The following is a 13,858-nucleotide window of genomic DNA, read 5'->3' as shown; positions in this document are numbered from 1 at the left end:
GTGGAGCTAAAATGGTAAAGAATCATTGATTCAAGGCGAGCTTCAGCCATCTTATTATTAATAGGAATTATTTTACAAAATCTTCTTATATTATAATTTTGCACCTGGGAGTGAAGTCAAATCATTCCATTATATCACCAGATACTTATAAAAAAATTGAAAATGTCTTACCTGATATTTCATAACAACTTGGAATAACCTTTTGACATTATCTTATACCTCTTCTTATTGGCAAATCAAGTTGTTCAAAAAAGAATAAATAATTTTGCATTTCCTTTTAAAATTTTTCTAGTGATGCAATCTTCTATTTAAAATTAAAAAAATTCAGACATGCGGAAAATGGATTTCTAAAGTGAAATCTTTCGCAGATAGAAATCCTTTTTAGATGTGATGTACTTATTTTATGAATGTGCTATATTATTAATAATAAATACGTTTATTTTTATTTTCTCTTTGTTGCAGGATTTATAAGAAATGGGAGTCAACACATTCAAAGAAACGTTACTCTGAGTAAGTGTATTTATTATTATAATTTTATTTTATTTATGTAATATATAAAAGCTTAAACTTAATTTGGAAAAAAATATTTTTTTTCTGAAACTTTTTTTGGATACATTAGTTTTATTCTTTTATGATTAAATTATAAAAACATTTCAATTTGTAGATTAATAAAATTGTAAAAATGTTTTTTATTCTTGTTAGGGAAAAGGGAAGAAGATACAAAAATGGAGAGATAACAGGTTGGTTTCAATTGCTGATTGACTAGAAATTTTTATTTTGAATAAAATTCCCTTACTAGGAAATAATATTCAAGATAATAATAATTTCTTATTAGGCGTTAATACAAAATGGGATAAATAACAGCTATTTACGATTGGTTAGAACTGTTTTTCAAATTTAGCTACATTAATGTCAAGAAAATGTTACATTTTATGAGTAAAGTTATTTATCTGTCTTACGTCTTGTCACTTAACATTACCATTTAACAATGAAATTAATAGAATTCTATAATAAAAATTATAACAGTTTCAATTATTTTAATTCATTTATCATTTATTAATTTCTACGAAAATATTAATTTTATTTTATTGACGTATTTCCACGATTGGCAAAGGACCAAACTCGTTTATCTAACGTAACAGTAAAACATTCAATTTTCTTCAATCCTTATTAATTTTTTAGTTTTATTACTTCCCATTTTCTTATCAATCGGTCATATTAACACATCATTAACAATTAAATTTAAATATGAAAAATTATACACAAGGAGAGTAGATAAGCTTCATGTCTCTTTAAAATATTTATTTCGGATTAGAATTAAAGAATTTTTTTTTTTTATATGATATCATCAATAACTGCGCAATAATATAATTTTATTCTTATTATTTACTTTTTGGGATCTTAACTAAGTTAACCTGGATGATTAGAAGATTGTAACTCATAACTATAGCATATTAATAATTAAAACGTCATAAGAATAAAAATATTTATGAATGACAAATTTTAGTATTTTCTAATTTTCATTTATGTAAATCTTATAATTAAATAATAAAAAGTGTAATAATTTTTATTTTATCCATCACTTTCTACAGAAATGTAGTATTGTGTGGTAGAGTATAAAACGGGAGGAAGGAATGTAGATTGATTGGAATCGTTTAGCTTACGTAAGTGAAATATAATCGATAAAAATTTCCTTAAGCTGTTATTGGTTTTGGTTGAGTTTTTCTCCTTTTACTTTATGCAATCCCTAGCTGGCATCTGGATTGGATCAACTCCTAAGCCCCTACGCTGCTGTGGTTGCCGACTATTCGTTTAACAAGACGCTTCCGTACATGGCGATCCATGGACGTTGTCCTGGCCTCATTAAGGGTTTAGCCTGCGGTTTTGTATACCATCATCGATCTGCTTGATCCAAGTTTTCTTTGGAGCTATTCGTTGGACTCTCCAATGGGGGGTCGTTCATGCCAGAGGAGTTTGTGTGGTAGTCGGTTTCCATTCATTCTGCACACAGCCAAACTACGGCAATCTTCGCTTTTGAATCTGTTCTTCGATTGTTGGTTGTTGATCGCAACGATGGCGGATATCCTCATTTCAAATGTGATCTCGAATTCTGATGATTTGGCATAGGAATCTCATTTGGAATACTTCAAGTTTACTCAGATCTGCCTTAAGTAGCGTGCACGTTTCTGCTCCATACAACAAAACTGGCAGAATCATATTTTATAACAAATCTCTGTATTTAAGAAGGGATAATTAATGAATTACTATAAAGATAGATAATACATAATGAATATAACACACCCACAACCCCTCCACACACACACACACACACACACACACACACACACACACACACACACACACACACACACACACACACACACACACACACACACACACACACACACACACACACACACACACACACACACACACACACACACACACACACACACACACACACACACACACACACACACACACACACACGGAGAGAGAGAGAGAGTGAGTGAGAGAGCGAGAGAGAGTGTGAAAGCATACTTTTATGTGTTTGTTAGTATGTATGTTATTTTTCTGAATTAATACAGAATTCAAGTTGTAATACATGTAAAATGCCATTTACTAATAAAAGCTTCTTAATTTATCAAGCTTAGAAAAAATGTACTGCTTCCTTTATATAATTAGTACGTATTTATAGTTGTAGCTACATTTATTTATTAACAAAAAAAACGAGTTATGTTAAGCCAGTTCCAGAATTTTATTATCGCATATAAAAAAAATGATTATTTTTTATTACTATGAAAAATCTGTATGTTTCCTTTATGAACGATTTTATAATTTAATTATAGTATAATTTGGGATGTTAAAACTTAATGATTTTTTTTTGTAGAATTAAAATAGGACATAACAGAATCTATTTAGTAGGAGGAATTTAGTATAATCAGATTTTATTTCTTCAACTTTTAAAGCAAATTCATCATTTTTTCAAAACCAAATTGTTTTAAGTGTTTCATAAACATGCATGTCATGTTAATGTTACAAATTTTTGTTGATGTTTTGAAATTAAATAATTTTAAGTTTTGATAAACGTTTAAAAAAAACGGACAATAAAGTTGTAGGACTTTCCCGTCAGGCGGCTTACACACGCATACACACGCAACTTAATTTAGTCTTTCGGTACTACACTAGCGTTCCTTGTGGTGATAGCGGGTACTGTAGATGCAGTATACCCACTTAACCACTAGTTTATTTAAAGAATTTTTTGGGTCGGGGGTGCGATTTTGCAAAAATCTTTTTAAAAAATATTTTTTAATTAAAAAAAGGTACTCAAGAAAAATAAGATCTTAATTAGGCAAAATCTCGAGATTCTGAGAGTAACCTTGCTCTACAGCCTCACCCCCATTGACCTTTAAGTTGAAAATTTAATGGCATCAATGCCCCATGTACAGAAGTAATTTGACGAAGTTTGGTCAAAATCAATCCAGTAGTTTTGAAGATATAAAGATATTAACTGCCTGAAAATATATTGTATATCAAAATATAATCAAGCTACCTAAACATCATTACCCATTTTAACAATATAATGTTAAACAATGCGAACAGAAAAAATCTTCAAATTCCACAAATATAAAAACCTTCCGTTTTAAATTTTCTCCTTTTAAAAAATTTGAAAACAGTTTATAATTGAAACACTAGAGGAACTTAATCTACAAATAATATGTCACCAAATCCGGTTTATTCACTGAAAAGTAATGTCTAAATATTCATATTTAAAAAGAAACCTACAATGGATTGGAAAACTTTGCCGACGGTGCCCCTTATGTTAAAAAACATTTACATTGAAAATAATACGAAAAAAGTAACTTGTTACTAGGCTTATAAAGTTGACAATACTTTTTTAAATATTTTAATTTAATCGTTTTCATGGCAACAAAATAAAATTTTATTTCTTCAGTTTTTGATAAGTCTATCGGCAACAAACACGTTTTTAAAATTTTTTGCTAAAATCTCAATTCATTACTAATTAGGAAACATTTCATTATGTCTACTTCTGGGCAAGCCATTAAAATTCTAAATTCGGTTTCAAAGCCACATGTAAGTAGATGCTTAATTTTTTTTTCCAGATCAAATAATACAAAAAAAAGTAAAATAAAGCACTTTTTCCCAATAAGACCCTAGATTAGTCCGTCGGGCTAATCTAGGGATCAATTCATGGTCGCAAATCAGTTATTTAACAGTTGATTTTTGAAGTCGAAGGTTCTGAGGTCCAAATCCTAATAAAAATTAGTTGCTTTTGTATGGATTTGAATACTAGATAATGGATACAATAGTCTTTGGTGGTTAGGGTTCAATTAACCACAGGTCTCGGGAATGACAGCCAGAGGCTGCACAAGACTTCACCTCATCTCGTTGGACCGTAGGGAAGGTTGTTTATTCTTTACTAGTTGAAGAGATTGCAACGCACACATTAGGAAATAGAAATAAACAGATTTTATTCCTAATAATAATACAGAATTTCAAAAAAAGATTATTTTATTCGCATTAAACAAAAGAATAAAACGTATTTTTTAGGTGATAAAAATTATTTATTAAAAACCTTTGGCAAAAAAGATTATTTCCTTATGAAATAAACTTTTACGTTAACGTTTAAAAATGAAGTTTTTATTCAGAATTTTTTTCATATGTCCTTCAATATGGTATCAAAATATGATTTCAGTTTATCGTTATTCACCCATCATGAAAAAATAAAATATCTGATTTTAATGAAAGCTCAGGGATAAATATTTGCTAATTATCTTAAATTATAATATTTATAATTTTTTTATGGTTATTTGAAATTTAATAAATTAAAAAAGATTTTATGAAGGATCCGGCTAATAAGAACATTTTGGCACATAACGCACAATGGATTTTATCAACAAAATTTTAAATACAAAAAAAGTCTTAAAGTCTTATTTTAATTTTATTTTTCGATTTTCTACTGCATCGAACCATGTTGAGCAACATATTTAGCGTTAATACCAAAACCGAAACAATCCCTCTTCTAGAGATTTCTGATAAGCAGAGAAAAATCAATTTACCACCAATTAATTGATCATCTAAAAAAAAATATTCTTTGTTCGAAAATCTACAAACATCAAGGAACATTTATAAGAAAACTTTATAGAAAGTTGCCTGACAGTTTTTAAGAATTTGGCTTTATGAAATGGGATCATGAGATCTGTCTTAAAATTTTATCTTTTCATGTACCAGAAGATTGAAATTCTACATAACGAATATATACCTTTTCAAGTTAAAATAGGTGTATCGTATAAATAAAAAGTATACTATAAGTGGAAAAGTGGTAATAGTAATTTAGGAAATAATTTAAAAAAAAAAAAATATATATATATATATATATATATATATATATATATATATATAATATGTAATAACTTTATTTTAAAGCCAGCTTATTTTATTAAAACAAAATCTTCCTTTTTCTATTATTTTATTTTGACTATTTAATTTATAAGTTTAGGTTAGTTTTGTGTATTAAATTTTAGGTGTTATGTTTTTATTAATTTCTGTTTGTTGTTTTGAAATGTTTTTAAAGTTAAACGAAACAACTTCGATTCTAATTATTACTGAATTCGATAATCGCTTAATCATATTAATCCTAATTTGCCAATCATTACCCGATTCAAATTTTCATAAAATTATGAGTAGTATTTAAACTACTTAAATATAAATTTTAACTGTTGTTTTTACGTTACAAACCTCTTTTTTTAGTTTTTTTTATTTCAGTAGGAAAAGCTGACAACATAATCATATAGTTTGAAAATTAGGTTTTTCTTCCTGGTTTATCAACGACAAAGATCGGCGAAACGATTTAAAAAAGCTCGAAATAACAGACAAAAGTACTGTTTCAAAAAATACAATTTCCATTTAGTTTTAGTGAGTATTGTGCAAAAAAAAATGCCTGAAACAATTTACCTTCAACCAGGTTATAATAAAACATTCAGTATACAAAACTCATTTCATGTCTCTCCGTTTAATAAATATGCCGGTTTTTATTCGATAATAAATAATAAAAACAATTTTCACCAAATTATCGGTTTGCATTTATTCAAGAAACCTTTAATAATTAGACATTTTACGATAGGCTACTACACCTTAATGTGAAATCATAAAACTACAAGTTTGAAAGTAACAGGAAATTCCAATTTAGCTAGAAACGCATACAAAAATTAAAATAATGATTACCGTAGTTAAAAAATGTGTTATTTTAGCGACAAAATAAATTAACGCCACACAACAATGTATGACAAGTACACAACACATTATCTATTCGATAACCATATCCATTACACGACATACACGACACAATTACTCTCAAAAACAAATATGAAAGGTTTTTTCACACATTAGCACATAATCAGTTCCACAGATTATAATTCCTTGTAGTTCCCACAAGCAGTTTAAAACAGTTGTACCATTTTAAAACTGAAATTTTTTCAAAGATTCAAACAGACGTTGAAAAAATAATAATAGTGAGTTTTGTAGTTATATTTTCTATTAACAATTAGTACTTACAAGCAAATTTACAATTATACGTATTTTCTGATTTTGCAGAAAATTTTCACGAATATTGCAAAATCTGCAAGTTTGCCTTTTCCTAGAAGAAACAAACAAAATTTTGATTTTAAAAGTACTAAAATTAATGGAGAATATGTAAAAAATGACGTAAACAATGATGTCTTATCGAATGAATATCTGCATCAGCCGGTTACATACACTCGACAAATGGTGGTTCCTAACAGTCCAAAAAAAAATATACGAACTAATAAATTAGAACCCTCTTATTCGACCTCGAGGGTAAAAAGTAAAGTAGACTACAAAAGCATACACAATTTAGTAATGGATTATTTTTCAAGAAAGGGTGAAATTAGAAACAGTAAACAAAGTATCGATCTAGGATCAGACAATAATAAAGATAATTTTCTCGCTCAAGATGTGTATAAATTAAATGTACCAAAATATAAATACCAGAAGCGTTTAAATAGTACAAAATCTCAAAACCAATTACGTTCGACGTCATTGGATGGTTTACACCAATTTAATATTTACAAACGGTTGGCTTCGATTAATAAAATGGAATCACAAGCAGGAAATGCTGATGTTGACCCAGTACTTAAACTAAAGGCATATTACAAAATTAAAGAGTCATACGTAAATGATATAGAGAAAGGCACAGACAATACCGTTTCTAAAAGTGCTTACCAAAATTCAGAATTTTACAGTAAAGTTAAAAAGGAAAACTCTATCCCGAATCCAAGCAAAAAGGTGTTGTCGGATAAATTAAGTGAAAGAAGTAATATTTACGATATTTACAGAAAATCAAAAGAGGTAAATAATAAGAAACAAATATTAAGAACTCAAAAAATTCCTGAATACAAAAAAAACTTCGGTAGGAACAAAATTAAACACAACAGTCACTACATTAATGGATCAGTACACGAATCAGCTAAAATCGATAACGTGTTGTTCATGGATTATTTCAAGAAAGAATTTGTTAAAAATCGGACCGTTGGAAAGCACTCAAATAAGGATCCTAACGAGGATAAAAATAACCACCCTCTAATGCGTATTTATGACGATTCAAAAAGAAATATACCAACGAATCGATTGTTACCGTCTAATTCGAGCTCGAAGTTGAAATGCAAAAGAAATTTTGGAACAGTAAACAACGTGATAATTAATCATTTTGCAAGAAAGGCTGAAAATAGGAGCGGTTATGATAATATCGACAGAAATTCAGACCGTATTAATTCTCCCTCTCAAGATCTAATTGAAATAGGTATTCCAAAACACGTACATAACAACAGTTTAAAACGGAATAAAAAAAAAGAAATAAAAACAGAAAAATCGTTATTCAAGGTAAAAAAAGAACGTTACTATGATGATCCGTTAAATCAACAAATAATCCGCGAAAAAGATCCGACAAACTTATATCTTTTTTACGATAAGAGATAAACGATAATCTAATTAAAATTAGAGATTCGAAAACATTGTAGCACCGGCAAAAACCTGATTGAATGTATGTCTTGAAATTATCGCCAGTCTTAACAAATGCGTTTTCAATCTTATCGATTCATTATTATAAACTACAATAATGAAGTTAATAATCAAAATTTGGAAAGTAATCAAGAAATTTATGAAAGCAATAAAAATAATTATTTAAAAAGACAATAATACTGGTAATAAAAATTACCGAAATAATTAAAGTTAGTGCAGTATTTTGTAACGTAACTTGAAAAACTCTTTTGACAATGTCGTAAATGTTGGTCAAAAGATTTTTTTCAGGTTCCGTTAGGATATATTACATCTTTATTTTGGTAATATAAAAGAAAATAAACATTTTTTTTTTTATTATTAAATCTAATGTATATTTACAATAAACATATTTTATTTATTATATTGTTTATTTTATTTTGTTTTGATGAATTTTCATCAAGTAACGGCTTATCCATCGATTATTTAAAAAAAAACAGTATTATCGGTTCTCCAAAAACACGAAACCTAATTTCAAAATAATTGAATAAATAGTTATGAATATTAGAGTCAAACACGTTTAAAAAAGTTATATTAAGCCGAGAGAATAAAAAACCTATACAGGAACATTTTATTAATAAAGGATCTAGTTCAATGAAATATGAAAATGATTTAATAACGAGTACCATCTTGTCTGATAGAATGTACTTGATTTATGCAATAAACACTGCTATGATATCAACGATGAAAAGCGTCAGTAACATTTCTTCATTGATTTCTGTTCTGTTAACCTCTATAAGATGTTTAAAAAAAGTAATTTTTAAACCTTTTATCACCTCGACTAAATTGTTCCATTTCAATGAAGTATTTAAAAGTTTAAAAACTTTCAAAATTTTTAATTTTTAAAAATTTCAGTTTAGATTGATAAAACTATTTTTAATTTTTTATATCGAGTAGAATTTTATACTTTTTGTTTGTAAATTTATCATCCAATTCAGTTAAAATCCTTGTATGATTCAATTTTTTAATATTTTCATAATATACAAGAAAAGGTATGGTACAATAAACCGTAGCTTTTTTTTGTATATTACAATAAATTAAATTCGTTTATAAAACTGGGTTTCATTTTTTAACATATTTTATAAAAATGAAATCCAATTTTTTTTTTAACTATTTATAAATGTCGATAAATGATGAATGTGTATGAGAAGAAAATTAGTATAGATATAAGGGTTACATTTAACTCGTTCATGACCGAACGGTAGGATTTAAAAACAATTTTTCTGTGGGTAAAGTATATAAGTAAGTTTTACTTATACACTTTAAGGAACCTGTACAATTTAACGACCCGGTTAAACTTTATCCGGTTAAGCTAACCATTGATCTCAAGAAACCCCAATATTGCCTCAAAGTATTTTTTTAGAGTCGTTTGCACTACTATTATGTCTAAGAAGACATTTTTAGATTTTCGGGGAAGGAGAGTGGGGTAAAATTTGAAAAAAAAAATAAGATAAGCATGTTTAACGCAAGTAATGAGGCTTAATATTAAGTGGGGTTATGTTTGAAAAATTTTGATAAATTTTTTTTTTTTTGACTCTGCTCCCCTGGGCCGGTCCGACTGGTTGGTATTACGCCACCTAGGGGAGTGCCTGTTATACTCTAATGGGCCTCCCCACCTACCGGCTGTATGTCCGGCAAGGCAGGTCGGCTCACCGGTCAGGTCTTTTGAGTCATTTGCCCTTCTGTATCGCTACGCCATACCTTGGATAAAATTAATCCCCCAATAAAAAACCCACTACCTGGAGATAGATATTTACTCCAAAATTTTATCAACAAATTGCTAATATACACGAGTCTCTGTACCAAACTTTCATCAAAATCGGTTAATGTAAATATGCACATGTACACGTGAACATATTACCTTACTGTTCTGTTTTTTGGGATTCCTGAGTCATGAAATGTCGTGAAATGCAAAAAAACCCATTTACAGCATTTTTTTTACTGTTTACCACACTTCCCTTCTTGCAACATAGCAAAGTAAAGATTTGACGTGCTAGATTTGAGAACCTCCTTTATTTCAGGTTGGTTAAAAAATATAATTGTTTAATGATTATAAAAGTTTTTTTTACTTTAGCATCCGATTCGGATATCGTATACTTTATATTACTATTGTATTTGTTATTTTATGTGATGGAACGATTTTTTTTTAATGATATTTGTTTAAACCGGAGGGGTCCGATGTTACTTGTTGCCAGATTGGATGAGACCAAACCTGAATCCATCAGTTTGTATGCTATTTTAGATTTTTTACTAATACTAAAGAAATGTTAAAAAGGTGGTATTTAATACATATAAAGATGCATTCAAACGTCTATTTGTATCACTTATTCGTACCAAGTTCCTGTGACAACCTGTGATATAGATTTATGATATACTCTATTTCATCAACATTATATTATATTATATTGAATTAGCAGAATATTATATGTATCGATTAAAACATTTGTTTTAATCAGTACCTTTTAAGCTACAATATTACTTATTTCATTCAGTTTTCGCAGATTAATTTTTTCCATAACTTTTTCCTTTAATGACATACGTCTTTAAAAATAATTTGATGTGGCACCACAAGACTTCCTTGTACGCTTATTAAATTACATATACACATTTTTTTTAAATTAAAAGTGCATAAAATTTCAATTTTTTTTGATTTTGGTCTTTTTTGGACACTTTTGGTTCAGTCGATTGCAGTCAAAAGGGGAGGTACATAATTAGATGTTATAAAAGTCCTAAATCCAAAATTTCAATATCCTACGGCTAATCGTTTTTGGGTTACGCGAGATACATACGTACATACGCATACATCCCACCCCCGTAGGGGAACACACCCACTTTGTGACGATTCCGGTTTCTATACCACCTCCCCGTTACTAGCCGTGATGGGCTTTCATGGAGGTCGTCTTTTGACTCTCTAACTTATTACAATCAATTTATTACTTAATGCCTCGGTAGACATTTACATCAGTGAATTATGCCTCAGGCTTGGCCTTCGCTGTAGGCTTCTTTCGGGCTTACATACGGACGTGTACAGACTTCACGAAACTAGTGAAAATGGATTCTGGGTTGGTCGAAATGGATATTTCCGTTGAAATTTGAAAACCGGTATTTTTCGCGATCATAATGCTTCCTTTACTTCGTACGAGGAAGTAAAAAGAAAATTATTTAAGTGGTATTTATTTAAAAATAGTTTTGTTAACTGTAATGTGATATCTGTTCTTTTTAACTTAAAATCTATTTTTTTTGTTTTATACTTATGTAATTTTCATCATTAGTTTTTTGTAAAGTAATAATTATCAACTGTTCTCTTTGTTTTGAATTAAAACAATTAAATCGCTCAAGCAATAAGAAGTAAAACAAAAAGAAGTAAAAATTATTCAATTGTAGTTTCTATGATTGCTAGTTACGTGTTCCAAGTGAGATCGGTCGGTCTGCTTCAAGTATTTAGTGTCCGCGATAATGACTTACGTATAACTGTCATGTTGTCGATAACCGATATAACTCGACCTGTAAGCGAAATAACTACCGAGAGTTTGCCGTAACGGTTTTATCTAGTCACAAGAGTAAAAGAACTGAGGCTCCCACATCGTAGGACAACGACCTTCATAACCTAAAACAGTTACTAAGAATTGGACATCGAACACGGCACTTTCTACCTCGAATGGTATTAAGCAGGCTATTTTGTATGTGTACATTAAACAAAATCATGACCAGGAAACGATAATACTATGGTGTTCTAATTCTTTATTATTGCCGTGTTTTTGTGATTTAAGATAAATCGACTGAACGGTCATCAATAGAAATTAAGAAATCATGAATATTTTAGTTTTGTAGCTTAATATTTAACAAAACTATGTTTAAACCTCTGATTTTATCTTAAATGAAGTCACACTTTTCTTTTATTTATATTAAGTCGTGTATAATTTTCTCTCTTGTTTCATGTAATATATAACATTACTTATTTCTTTCCACATTTCATTAAAAAAAAAGAGAAAAAATCCGTGAATAAAACGAATGTTTGTTAACAATCTTTTTTTTAAATGTTAATGTGAAAATGGAGAATAAAAATAAATGTAGTAAATAAGATACTCACTTTTACGTCTATTAAATTACATATACACATCTTTTGCTGCACTTAATTTAAACTTATTTCATTTGAAAATGAGATACGATCCTCCAATTCTTTAATAAAGTGGACAGTGCATAATTGCTAATATATTAATTTTTATTAACAAGAAATATTTATACAATTAATTCAAAAATCTTTACTGAAATATTACAATAGAGTAAAAGCCCTTTATTACTACGCTTTTTAAATTATTATGATGTAACCATCAACAAAAATAAAACAAACCAATAATCAAATATTTCACCAAATCTGAAGTGGACACCACTTGAATTACTTGCACACCTATTAAATTACATGTACATATAAATTAAACAAAAAAAAAAAATTAAAAGAAAGGAGATGAAGTCTGATTTTAACATAAGTGCTTTCTCCTTATAAGATCAATTTATTTGGTTATAACTCTGGAACCACTGAAAGTAAATACCACTTATGATATATCGTTAAAGCCATCAATGAGGGCTTATTATTGCAGTTAAAAAGTCCAAAACCCAATTTTTTTTTGTGGATTTTCACCTTCTTTTGGACACATTTGCTTCAGTAGATTGCAATGAAAAAGGGAGGTGCACAATTAGATATTACAAAAGTCCTAAATCTAAAACATTTCAACATACTACACCTAATCCTTTTTGAGTTATGTGAGATACATACGTACGTAGAGACGTCACGCCGAAACTAGTCAAAATGGATTCGGGGATGGTCAGAATGGGTAAAGTAAAATTTACAAATATTTACAAATTTCAAGTGACAAGCTAAGTACCTTTTTGTAGTAATCATTCATCATATATTATTGAATGAATTATATGAAGTTTTCTCAAAGAATTCATTTCAATTATCAAAAAATGGATCAAATTTTAGTTACTATTTTTCCTCATTTTGATTTTTTTCTACTGTTTTATTATTTAATTTTTGTTCATAAATATTTATCTAAAATTCTATTTGTGTATTGGGGATAAAAAAGGAAAAGCATTGGGGTTAGAGCTGTGTTGAAGATCACAACTCAAGAAACAACTAAAAATGTTTAGGATTTTGAAGCTTTACGTTTAACGTTATATTGTTACAACTGGCAAAAAAATTTAACAGAATCATATGTAATGAAACATTAACCATGTAACATTTTGCGGCGTGCCCCGCCTTTTTTCTACTTCGGTATAAATAAAGGTTAATTTTAGTGATGTTATATCTGCACGTTCATAACCTTTCTGTGACAAAAAAAAAGGTTTGAGGCTAAATCAAATAAAATATTCTTTCATTTAATTGTATGCCATATAAAAATTAAAATGTATGTTTGATAAAAAAATGTATTCATTTGTAATGTATGCATGCAATATTTGTTAAGAGTGTAGACATTATTTTAATTATTATAATTTTTTTCACTTTACATCTTCAACAATTACTTTGAATTAAATATTTTCTTCGTGCTGACGGAGAAATAATAGAGAGAATCTTATTTTATTAATCTATCATTTTGGGCTACTTAAAATCCAATATTGAAGTTTATTTATGCCATATGGAAGTAATGCCCTATGCCGTATTTGTACATAGATCTGAAAGCAAAAAAGTTATAATATAAAAATAAATTTTTTTTTTATTTTAAACTTGAAGCAAATTAAATTTCTTGATAAAATATTTATTAAAATG

The 13,858-nt window shown here is 28.5% G+C and overlaps 1 protein-coding gene across 3 annotated transcripts in view; it reads left to right on the top strand.

The window, feature by feature from the left end:
• The window catches only part of LOC142318898 (uncharacterized), a 419,416-nt gene that overhangs the window by 162,083 nt on the left and 243,475 nt on the right, over positions 1 to 13,858 (top strand). For all 3 annotated transcript variants that reach the window (XM_075355545.1, XM_075355544.1, XM_075355543.1), the window contains exon 2: positions 463 to 510. The gene's annotated coding sequence lies outside the window, so the exon portion shown is untranslated. The remainder of the gene's footprint in view (positions 1 to 462; positions 511 to 13,858) is intronic.

This window comes from Lycorma delicatula, chromosome 2 (assembly GCF_047948215.1).
Source record: "Lycorma delicatula isolate Av1 chromosome 2, ASM4794821v1, whole genome shotgun sequence".
NCBI classification, from domain to species: domain Eukaryota; kingdom Metazoa; phylum Arthropoda; class Insecta; order Hemiptera; family Fulgoridae; genus Lycorma; species Lycorma delicatula.
This window is presented reverse-complemented; position numbering and strand designations above follow the sequence as displayed.